This window comes from Nilaparvata lugens, chromosome 13 (assembly GCF_014356525.2).
Source record: "Nilaparvata lugens isolate BPH chromosome 13, ASM1435652v1, whole genome shotgun sequence".
In the NCBI taxonomy this organism is placed as follows: domain Eukaryota; kingdom Metazoa; phylum Arthropoda; class Insecta; order Hemiptera; family Delphacidae; genus Nilaparvata; species Nilaparvata lugens.
This window is the reverse complement of record NC_052516.1, coordinates 10,999,138-11,011,152: the sequence shown is the minus strand read 5'-3', so window position 1 is coordinate 11,011,152 and position 12,015 is coordinate 10,999,138. Positions and strand designations below refer to the sequence as shown.

Here is a 12,015-nt window from a genome sequence, read left to right as displayed (position 1 = left end):
CCTCCTTCTTATCTTTTCCCTCCTTCTCCTCCTCCCACTCTTTCTTCTTTTTCTTCTCCTCCAGTCTTCTTCCCCTCCTTTTTCTCTTTTTCCTCCTCATCGTTTTTCTTCTTCTTCTCTTCTTCTCCTTCTCCTTTTCCATCTCATTCTCCTTATACTCAGTCTTTTTACGATCAAGTGTTAAGAATAATATTCTTTCTTAAGCACTCTTTTGTCTTATCTTGAAAGGCTCGGGAAGAAATTGATAATTGAAATATTACAAAGATGTCTGTCTATAATAATGGAAAGATGGTCGCCGCCGTTCAAAGCACCTGCTACCCCCTTGTCTTCTCTTTTTCTTACTCCAGTCTTTGTCCTACATCTGTCTTTGTTTACTCTTTGGTCGTTCTTCAGAGTCCATGATTCATTGATTTTATCGACGATGAATTTTAATTTTCCTGTTTGTTTTAATGTGCTATTATGAGAGTCGATTGATTGGAAAAATTTAAAAGAAGAATTTTCCAAAAGATGAGGAATATTGATTATATGAACTGTAATTAGAGAAGAAGTATAAGAGAAATAAGATAATAGAAAGAGAAGAAAGAGTTCTAGATATATTGAGAATCTCACCATATTTCCATTATAGTGAGGAGGTCCACGTTATAATGGCAGTATTTGATCAACTTTAGTGTCACATCAGATGAAACAGTAGCAACATACTATGATACAGTATCATCTCAACTTGATACATAACACTATAGTTTGATACATACTTCCAAAACTTTGAAAGAATTCTACAAACCATGGAATATCATCTTATGCTAACTTCTCTCTATGCTATCACCATACATGATACAATATCATCACATTAGATGATACAGTATCAACATACTATGATACAGTATCATCTTAACTTGATACACAACACCAAAATTTGATACAATACTTCCAAACTTTGAAAGAATTCTACAAACCATGGAATATCTTCTTATGCTGTCTTCTCTCAATGATTATATTAATCAGAAAAATATTATTTTATAATGATTCAATGAAATGGTTTATAATTGAGATAGAATATTGTGATTACTCCATTATATTCATCATTCAACAAGAATTTTGTAAAGTGAACAACTACATGACAACCTATTTTGGACTATGTGTAACCTTATCTAAATTTGGGAGAGGAATAGCACAAGGTTACCTTATTTTTCTCTTCCTATCATTTTGATGATGTACTTATTGTATAAATTAATCAAAATGAATAATATATCAGATATAGCTGGACAATATATTAGACAAAAAAGAGAGACTTATGGAGGAAAATTAGGAAGGAAGATGATAATATTTTGATGCTTATATACTGTATAGAAATGGTGGATGAATTAGATGAAGAGAGAGTGTGTGAGAGAGAGTGTGAGAGAGAGAGAGGAGAAAAGTGCGGAGATAAAGACGGTGCGTTGCCTCTCGGTTTGCACAGTTAGCAACTTTTAATGGGATGTTAGGTGGATTGTGGTGGGGGGGGGGTTTCGGCCGAATTTCACAAGCTGTATACAAGAAAAGCGATGACTTCAGCATTTCTTGCAACCTGCCTGCCTGGTTATAGCTGCACACAGGAACAAGGAGTAGAACGAGGAGAAGGAGAAGGAGAAGAAGAAGGAGAAGAGTAGATGAGGTGGCAGGAGTAGGGGGAGGAGGAGGAGGTAGGAAGAAGAAGAATAAGGAGAAGGATTTTGAGAGGAAGTAGTTGAGAAAGGAGAAGGAGAATTAAGAGTAGGACAGGTGGCATGAAAGGAAGAAGAAAAAGAAGAAGAAGAAGATGAAGTAGAGTAGAAGAGGTGGCAGGAGTAGGAGGAGGAGGAGGAAGGAATAAGAAGAATAAGAAGGATTTTGAGAGGAAGTAGTTGAGAAAGGAGAAGGAGTATTAAGAGTAGGACAGGTGGAATGAGAAGAAGAAAAAGGAGAAGAAAAGTAGAAGAGGTGGCAGGAGGAGAAGGAGAAGGGGAAGAAGGAGAAGAATAAAGAGAAGAAGGAGAAGATTATGAGAGGTGGGAGTTGATGAAGGAGGAGAATAAGGGTAGGACAGGTAGGAAAGGTAGGATTAGAAGGAAAAGAAGAACAAGAAGAACTAGAAGAGGAAGAAGGAGAAGAAGAAGAAGAAAGAGAAGAAGAAGAAGAAGTGTATGAGAGGTAGGAAAAAGAAGTAGAAGAGGAAGATAAGGCTACCCTACACCCAGGAAAGAGGACCCTCAACAACCAATTTTCTGCTTCTTATATCCTAATTCTACTTCTACTTCTTCTTTTTCTTCTTCTTCTTCTTCTTCTTCTTCTTTTTCTTCTCCTTTTTCTTCTCCTTCTTGTTCTTTTTTCCCCTCTTCATTTCGTTGTTTAGTTTAAAAGATAAAATTAGAAAAAACCCTGTATATGGAAATTGTTTATTGTATGGTTAAGTACATGCTTAGAAAGAAATATGAATTACTGGAATCATGTAGCGTTCCGATCCTACTCCGATCATACAGGTGGACTAACTCTTAACCTCCCTCTCACTCAATTTCTCTCACACACAATCTCTATCCCTCTCTTTCTTTCTCTCTCACTATATCTCTATTATATCCCCCACCTACACCTCTACCAACTCTCTCACCCTATCCCACTTTCTTCTATTTTATCTCTTATTTGACTTCTCTCTTCTCACACACTCACACTCTCGCTCTCTCTCTCTCTCTCACACACTCTTCTTTCTCTTTCTTGCTCAATGAAATCACCTCGTGACTATCATGACATTTCTCCTCTCTAACTGTCTCTCACTAAACCTCTCACATTCTTTCACTCACTCTCTCTCTCTCATTCTTTTTCTCTCATTCTCATTCTTTTTCACTCTCTCTCTTTCTCATATATTTTATAACATTCTTTCCGAAGAATGGACATTGATATGTCCAAAGCTCCGCCAATTTATGTAGATGCATAACAATATAATTATCCATAGTTATTATAATATTACAAATTGCTTTTTCATATCATATACAGTTCAATAATTATTTTCTTAGTCTATATTATGTAAATTCATCTATAATTTTGCTTTATTGTAAGCTATTGTATATAAGTGTATAAGCCAGTATATATTGTAATCTACATAAATAAAGTACTCAATCAATCAATCAATCTCTTTCTTGCTCAATGAAATCACCTCGTGACAATCATGACATTTCTCCTCTCTAACTGTCTCTTACTAAACCTCTCACATTTTCTCACTCACTCTCTCTCTTTCAGGCTCAATGAAATTACTTTGTGACTATTATGACATTTCTCCTCTCTCACTCACTCTCTCTCTCACTCCTTTCTCTTTCCAGCTCAATGAAATCATCTCGTGACTATCATGACATTCTTCCTTTCTCTCTCTCTCTCCCATTTTCCCTACCCTTCACCGGCTACAGCTTGTCCGTGACTATCATGACATTCCTCCTTTCTCTCTCTCTTTCTCCCATTTTCCTTTCCCTCCCCCGACTACAGCTTTTCCGTGACTATAGTAATTTTCCGCTTCCGGTGCGCTCTGCTCGTTGGAAAATTGCAAGAGGAAACTCACCTCCATTTTCCCCCGCCCGCCATCTTGGAAAACCCTGAAAAGTCGTCTAAGGTTTCCTTTGCTTCTAGCCCTATCTTTCTCACTAATTCTTTGAAGATCGAGGGTGAAAGAGACGTTAAAGAAAATGTGGAAAATGATAGAGATATACCTATAAGTCGGGAAAATCGCCTCTCTGGAATTTCGTGAAAGAGGTCCACGTTATAATGACAGTGTTTGATTGGCAACGATATTAGTAATGCTTAAAGAATTTTACTGTTTTACTGATTTTGGTATTATTTATGCTTACTTTTCATTTTATTATTTTATACTTCTGATTATAAAATTGTGTATTTTTCTTTTATTTGTTTTGAATATGTATGTATGGCAATAGTATATTTCGCACCTAGAGCAGAACATGATATTTTTCAAAAACATCAAAAACATGGAAAAACCAGAAAAACATTTTTGCCCGTGGTGCGTAAGCTATTTTTCGCCACACACAAAAAAAACAATATATATATATGAGAATAGTTGTTTACTAAGCACTTCCGAAAGCAGAAGTGGAAGGTGATAGCTCTAGCAAATCTGAGGTAATCTGAATATCAGGAAATTGTCCAAGTATTTTTATTTTTTATTCTGATTTGTCTAAATAACCTAAAAGATTATGTTCAATTATGTGGGAGGTTGAGTTTATACTTTTTTATTCTTTCAAATGACAATAAGATGATATTATTATAAATGTTTTAATCATTGAATAATGAACACAAATAATGAGAAGTTTTTTGATCAGCTGTTTTTTGATCACCTTTCTTAGTTCCATGTTAGCGGCTGGAAAGGGTACTCTTTCCGGCCTAGGCCGGAAAGAAACCTGTTCTGACGTCAGACGAGAGTCGTCTGCAAACAATGTCTTTCAGATCTACGTAGGGACTGGATAACAGCTGCCTTCTGTGCAGTGTGGCGAAAAAATTTTTCTGTTTTGGTATTATTAATGCTTACTTGTCATTTTATCATTTTATACTTCTGATTATAAAATTATGTATTTTCTTTTTTATTTGTTTCGAATATGTATTTATTGTGAGGCAAATAAATGATTTGATTTGATTTGTTACAAAAAAGGGTGGTCAGGGTATTAACAGTGTAGTGTAGCCGATTATTTGGCATAAATTTTCACAATCTGAGAGCATCCATTATTTAAAAATTGAAAGTGTCGACGACGGTGAAAATTCATGACAAGTAAAATTGGACTAAAAAATGTATGCCTCTTGGCAGTCGGTTACGAGGACGGGACCTGCAACTATCTACAGCAGATAATCGGGCCCGGCTTTACCCCTCTGTGCCGAGACACCATTTTCCTGGTTCAGTGAGTTGCTTATATTATCAATTTCATTATTTGAGTGAGCGAAGTGAGGTCTAAGATTCAAGTAGACGGTTTGGCATTTCTCTTAATGTTTAAATGTTTATATATTTAATATATGTTTTTATGTTGCGCATTTACGGTGGAACGCGGTTATAGATTTTCATGAAATTTGACAGGTATGTTCATTTTTTCATTGCGCGTCGACGTATAAAGAAGGTTTTTGGAAATTTTGCATTTCAAGGATAACATTAAAGGAAAAAGAAGCCTCCTTTATACGTTAATATTAGAGTAAAAATCAGACTACAGAATTATTCATCATAAATCAGCTGACAAGTGATTACACAGATGTGTGGAGAAGCAGAATCCTGTAATTATTCTATTGTTTGTTTAAAAAAGTCTTCTTAATATTATTTTATTTAAGTTTCAAGATTATATTTTGGAGAACTAAGTAATCGATTTAATTAAATTGTAACTCGAAATGAAACTGGAAACTTAAATAAAATAATATTAAGAAAACTTTTTTAAACAAGCAATAGAATAACTACAGGATTTGTCTTCAATAAAAAAGATGAATAATATATACTAGTAGTTCTGTGAACAGTAGACCTCACGCAGTATTCTCATCCACAAGTACCTGATTGAAACTATAGACCTTATGGAAATACAGCAATAGACTGGCTTCTCCATACATCTGTGTAATCACTTGTCAGCTGATTTATGATGGATAATTCTGTAGTCTGATTTTTACTCTAATATTGGCGTATGAAGGAGGCTCCTTTTTCCTTTTATATTATCCTTGAAATGCAAAATTTCCAAAAACCTTTTATATACGTCGACGTGCAATTAAAAAAGGAACATACCTGTCAAATTTCATGAAAATCTATTACCGCGTTTCGCCGTAAATGCGCAACATATAAACATATAAACATTCAAACATTCAAACATCAAGAGAAATGCCAAACCGTCGACTTGAATCTTAGACCTCACTTCGCTCGGTCAATAAAGGAAAGAATTGGCTTATACACGTAGGGGATAGGAAATTCACGAATGACGCACCATCACATCTCAACTACTCAACCGATTAACTTGACATTTTTCATATAGGTTCTCAATTTACCAAGGATGGTTATAACCCTGTATTAAATTCTCCAAGATTTCAGTAGGTCAAGTTTTCAGTTTGTCAAATTCTTTAGACCCTTGCGGAGCACCTAGAGAATAAAACTCAATATTGACTAAACTAGTAGTTACGTTACAATTTGTATTCTTGTTTTATTATTTTATTAGTTTTAAAGGGTACTATAGTTCTATTTTATAAACTAAAAATTGACGTTCCTTTGAATAACCTTAATTCAGTTGTCAATCGATGATTGATGAATAATTCACAATATTCTCATAATCAGCTTCTAATTCAGAGTAAACTACGATTACGATTAAATAAACTTAATTCAGTTGTCAATCGATGATTGATGAATAAATCACAATATTCCCATAATCAGCTTCTAATTCAGAGTAAACTACGATTACGATTAAATAAACTTAATTCAGTTGTCAATCGATGATTGATGAATAAATCACAATATTTCCATAACCAGTCTCTAATTCAAAGTTAATTACGATTTTTTAATTAACCCAAGTAGCTATGCTACCGTATTCATGCAAAATTAATTACAAGACGTCTAATGAGGCCTAAAAGCAGACTCAATTACTCCAAGTAGAATAAATAATAAATGATGAAAGCCTAGGAATGGATTCAGTGAATAATTAATCAGTTACAATATAATTAATGAGTTACAAGATGTAATCAAGCAAATTTATATCAAATTCCTATCGTATATCCAGTTGTATGGAATCTTATGACAATCAAGATTAAGTTGGTTATTATTATTAAATGAAAATCCTAATTAAATGCTGTAAATCACCCCGAAGACTTCTGCTACTGCAAATATTGACAACAGGGTAAACAGCTAGATAAGAATTCAATGAGCGATACTATTCAAAAATTAAGATTTGAAAGAAAATATGGATTTTCGTTTAATAGTAACTAGTAGTTCTGTGTACAGTAGATCTCGCGCTCAGTCAGTTACATTGACCTGTTGTTATGTTTTCTCAAAAATTAATAAATAAATAATCAATTTAGAATGTCTAGAAAGAATTCTAAATAAATATAGAGCTTTCTGTCCTATCGTACCGTAACGTGTCGTCCCGGAATGTGAGTGTGAGCGCTGTTATCAGGTCTGGCTGCAACTGTCTACAACGTTGATGGAAAGATACATTTTCAAGATGTTCGATGTTTTTGAACGGGTAGTATTATAGTCCACTAGACAGCTGATTTATGATGAATAATTTCTATAGTCTGATTTTTACTCTAATACAGTATTGGCATATGAAGGAGACTCCTTTTCACTTTTATATTATCCTTGAAATGCAAAATTTCCAAAAACCTTGTATATACGTCGACGTGCAATTAAAAAAAGAACATACCTGTCAAATTTCATGAAAATCTATTACCGCGTTTCGCCGTAAATGCGCAACATTTAAACATTAAGAGAAATGCCAAACCGTCGACTTGAATCTTAGACCTCACTTCGCTCGGTCAATAATGACAGTGGGGAAAGATAGGAAAACAGCGTAGCCGATTCTCTGTCTTGTCACTGCCTTCTATAGAGGATAGCTGATACCGGTATATCTGCTGTAATATCAACTGTTTATTCTTGATAAAATGATCAATCACCTATATTTGACCGAGCGAAGTGAAGTCTAAGATTCAAGTCGACGGTTTGGCATTTCTGTTAATGTTTAAATGTTTATATGTTGCGCATTTACGGTGAAACGCGGTAATAAATTCTCATGAAATTTGACAGGTATGTTCCTTTTTTAATTGCGCGTCGACGTATATACAAAGTTTTTGGAAATTTTGCATTTCAAGGATAATATAAAAGGAAAAAGGAGCCTCCTTCATACGCCAATATTAGAGAAAAAATCAGACTATAGAATTATTCATCATAAATCAGCTGACAAGTGATTACACAGATGTGTGGAGAAGCCAGTCTATCGCTGTTTTTCCATGAGGTCTATAGTTTCAATCAGGTACTTGTGGATGAGAATACTGCGTGAGGTCTACTGTTCACAGAACTACTAGTTTATTTGTCAAGTAAATATAATTTTGCAATGGTTTAATCATGGATTTTCATAATTGAGGTTAAATGAAAATTTGATTTTCATGGTTGATTGATTGTTAATCAATTAAGATTCTACATTGTTATCTAACGATCTGGCAACGATACGGAGCTAGGAAAGGATATCGCTATCTGCTTTGTCGAATGATAGACAAGGATAGCAATACCAATGTTTATCAAATACTGCCATTATAATGTGGACCTCACTCTAGGAAGATGATAACAAGATGATATAAGGATGATAGACAAGGATAGCAGCACTAATGTTAATCAAATACTGTCATTATAACGTGGACCTCACTCTAGGAAGATGATAACAATATGATAGACAAGGATAGCAATACCAATGTTAATCAAATACTTCCATTATAACGTGGACCTCACTCTAGGAAGATGATAACAAGATTATAGACAAGGATAGCAACACAAATGAGAAACAAATACCGTACTGTTATTATACCGAGGACTTTACTATAGGATTATGAAACGAAGATGATACAAATATGATACAAGGATGATAGACAAGGATAGCAACACCAATATTAATCAAATACTGTCATTATAACGTGGACTCTATACTATAGCAACAATATACCCCCAGAGCTAGCAAAGCTAGAAACGCAAGTCATTCTGATTATGAAAGCGAAATCCACCCCTCAAAAGCTTCCAACACATCAATAACATTTGTAACTATGTTTACTTACTTTACATAGCTGGAGTTCAGTCTCAAATCCCGCACAATTCCAATAAAAACACACGAAATTTCACGAAAAACCTAATTACTTTGCATGATTATTTAATAAATCGCGGGAATATTTATTGTAAAAACAAACCCTGCTCTGAAAATCTGGGGATCTTATCACAACACGACTGATATTCTGATATCCAGGGTTGCAGACGAGACCCTACTGGTCTCAGCAGGGCTGCCAGGGAGCCCCACGAATTTCCCTCCGGTGCCCTGAAATTTCCCTACCGCCTGCATAAATTCCCTCGGCTCCGGTGCCCGGCGAAGGGTGACGTTTTGGTGGTAGGGTGATTGCAAGGAACAATTCTGTACCTATAATATGGTGAGGTCCTCGTTATAATGGCAGTATATGATCAACATTAGTGTTGTTATCCTTGTCTATCATTTGACAAAGCAGATAGAGCTATCTCCTATCACCTCCGCACTGTTCATTTGGTAGAGAGTTAGTGGGGAGGATATTTTTAATATCCTTCCCAAAGAATGGACATTGATATGTCCAAAGCTCCGCCAATTTATGTAGATGCATAACAATATGATTATTATCTATAGTTATTATATTACAAATTGCTTTTTCATATCATATACAGTTCAATAGTTATTTTCTTAGTCTATATTATGTAAATTCATCTATAATTTTGCTGTATTGTAAGCTATTGTATATAAGTGTATAAGCCAGTATATATTGTAATCTACATAAATAAAGTACTCAATCAATCAATCAATCACTGTTGCCAGATCGTTTTTCAACAATGTAGAAAGATGATTAGTTCACAAAATATTCAATCTAAGTACCGTAGTAATATACTTTAAAATCTGAACTGGTGTATACGTCTAATCCTGAAAAGAAGAAGAAGGAGAAGAAGAAGAAGAAGAAGAAGAAGAAGAAGAAGAAGAAGAAGAAGAAGAAAAAGAAAAAGAAGAAGAAGGCAGATGGTGGAGAAGAGTAGGAAGAAGACAAATGAAGAAAAAGATGAGGAAGGTAAGGAGAATAAGAAAGAAGAAGAAGAGAAATGAGAAAGCAGATGGAGAAGAAGAGGAGGAGGACAAGAGAAGGGTGAAGAAGAAGAAGAAGAAGAAGAAGAAGAAGAAGAAGAAAAAGAAGAAGGTGGAGAAGAGAAGGAAGAAGACAAATGAAGAAAAAGATGAGGAAGGTAAGGAGAATAAGAAAGAAGAAGAAGAGAAATGAGAAAGCAGATGGAGAAGAAGAGGAAGAGGACAAGAGAAGGGTGAAGAAGAAGAAGAAGAGGAAGAAGAAGAAGAAGAAGAACTAATAGGATGATTTTTTTAGAGGAGCCTGCTCTTCAAGTGGTCACCCTTACAACGAGAATAGCAGGTGCATGTAGCTTAACTTATCTTATCGATAGCTTATAAAAGCGACCACGGAGTAAATCGCTTTCCAAACCCATTAATACCCAATAAAACCTATAATCCACTAATAATTAGTCCTTAACATTCTGACAATTTTATTCAAAATCGTTCTATTCCAAATGAATTCTGTGTAACAACCGAAGATAATATTCATAATAGCTCAATAATGTGATAAATATTATGTGTTTATGACAATTTTCAGTCGGTTTATCAATCACTACACCACCACAAGAGCTAAGCCATACGATGCGTTTTCAGACGAGTCGGCAGGGAATGAAGTTCTCAGTTTGGCTGATTATCGGCTGATTCCCGAATGCTAAATCCTATCAGCCAATTGGAGAGCTTCCTGCCTTGTCGACTCGTCTCAAAACGCCTGGAAAAGCGCTTCGTATGACTTGACCCTTAATTATCACTACAAATTATGGTAGGTATTAAAATTCGGTAGAGAGTTAGTGGGGAGGATATTTTTAATATTCTTTCCGAAAAATGGACATTGATATGTCCAAAGCTCCGCCAATTTATGTAGATGCATAACAATATGATTATTATCTATAGTTATTATATTACAAACTGCTTTTTCATATCATATACAGTTCAATAATTATTTTCTTAGTCTATATTATGTAAATTCATCTATAATTTTTCTGTATTGTAAGCTATTGTATATAAGTGTATAAGCCAGTATATATTGTAATCTACATAAATAAAGTACTCAATCAATCAATCAAATTATCAGAGACAAACTATGTTTTCGTTCCCTACAGAGACAAAACATCGTATTTTCACTCACAAATCAAAACTTTTTGTTAAATCACAAAATTAATTGGGCCCGTAAATTTTTCAAAAATAATCAATCGAAAATTTCCTGCGTGGTTTCTTATCATTCAGATATGTTGAGAGAAACAAATGACTGCTACTCTAGTTTGATGGGTGACCATTTGAGGAACCGACACCGTTAATTATCATTTAGGAGTTTGAACTCTCTTCCCGCTGGTTCGGAACACACCTAAAGCTATAGGTTCACTCATATCTCATCATCATCAATCTCATTACCTATGCACAAGTCTCGAGCTCATGTGGGGATTACTCTCAGCAAATAATTACAACAGTTTGTTACATAACGTACAATTTCTTTTGAATCTAGGGCTTCAAATTTGATGAACTGTAAACTTAAAATATATGATTCCTATAGAAAAATTGATTCTTTTCAATTCATGTTCAGTCAATTTTTGTTGTAGAATCACCCGTTTAGCCGCAAAATCCAGAAATCAGTTCAACCTGGCCCGAAATATGAATTTATTTTCAATTCTTGCTTCAAATTAGAATAATTTTGAGCATTTAACATATGAATCATGTAGAGGAATTTATTCTAATCAATTTATGTTCAGTCAATTTTTGTTGTAGAATCACCCGTTTAGCCGCAAACTCAAAAATCAGTCCAACCCGTTCCAATATATTACTATTTATTTTCAATTTCTTGCTTCAAATTAGAATATATTTGAGCATTTAACATATGAATCATGTAGAGGAATTTATACTAATCAATTTATGTTCAGTCAATTTTTGTTGTAGAATCAACCGTTTAGCCGCAAACTCAAAAATCAGTCCAACCCGTTCCAATATATCAATTTATTGCTTCAAATTGGAATAATTTTGAGCATTTAACATATGAATCAGGTAGAGGAATTAATTCTTATCAATTTATGATCAGTCACTTTTTGACGTAGGATAAGTGGTTTAGCCGCAAATTTGAAAATAAAAAGACGCTGCATCAGTGAACGTCAGTAAGTCTGAAGGCAGAGAGATTGAGATGAAAGCCAAGATTCAGGAT

At 34.5% G+C, this 12,015-nt stretch overlaps 1 protein-coding gene across 1 annotated transcript in view; it reads right to left on the bottom strand.

Annotated features, from left to right (window-relative positions):
• LOC111058531 overlaps positions 1-8,964 on the bottom strand; it is a gene marked incomplete in the record, with an annotated part of 104,729 nt that extends 95,765 nt beyond the window's left edge. Inside the window, 1 exon segment of the mRNA XM_039439824.1 lies at positions 8,776-8,964.
• Between the last annotated feature and the right edge of the window lie 3,051 nt (positions 8,965-12,015).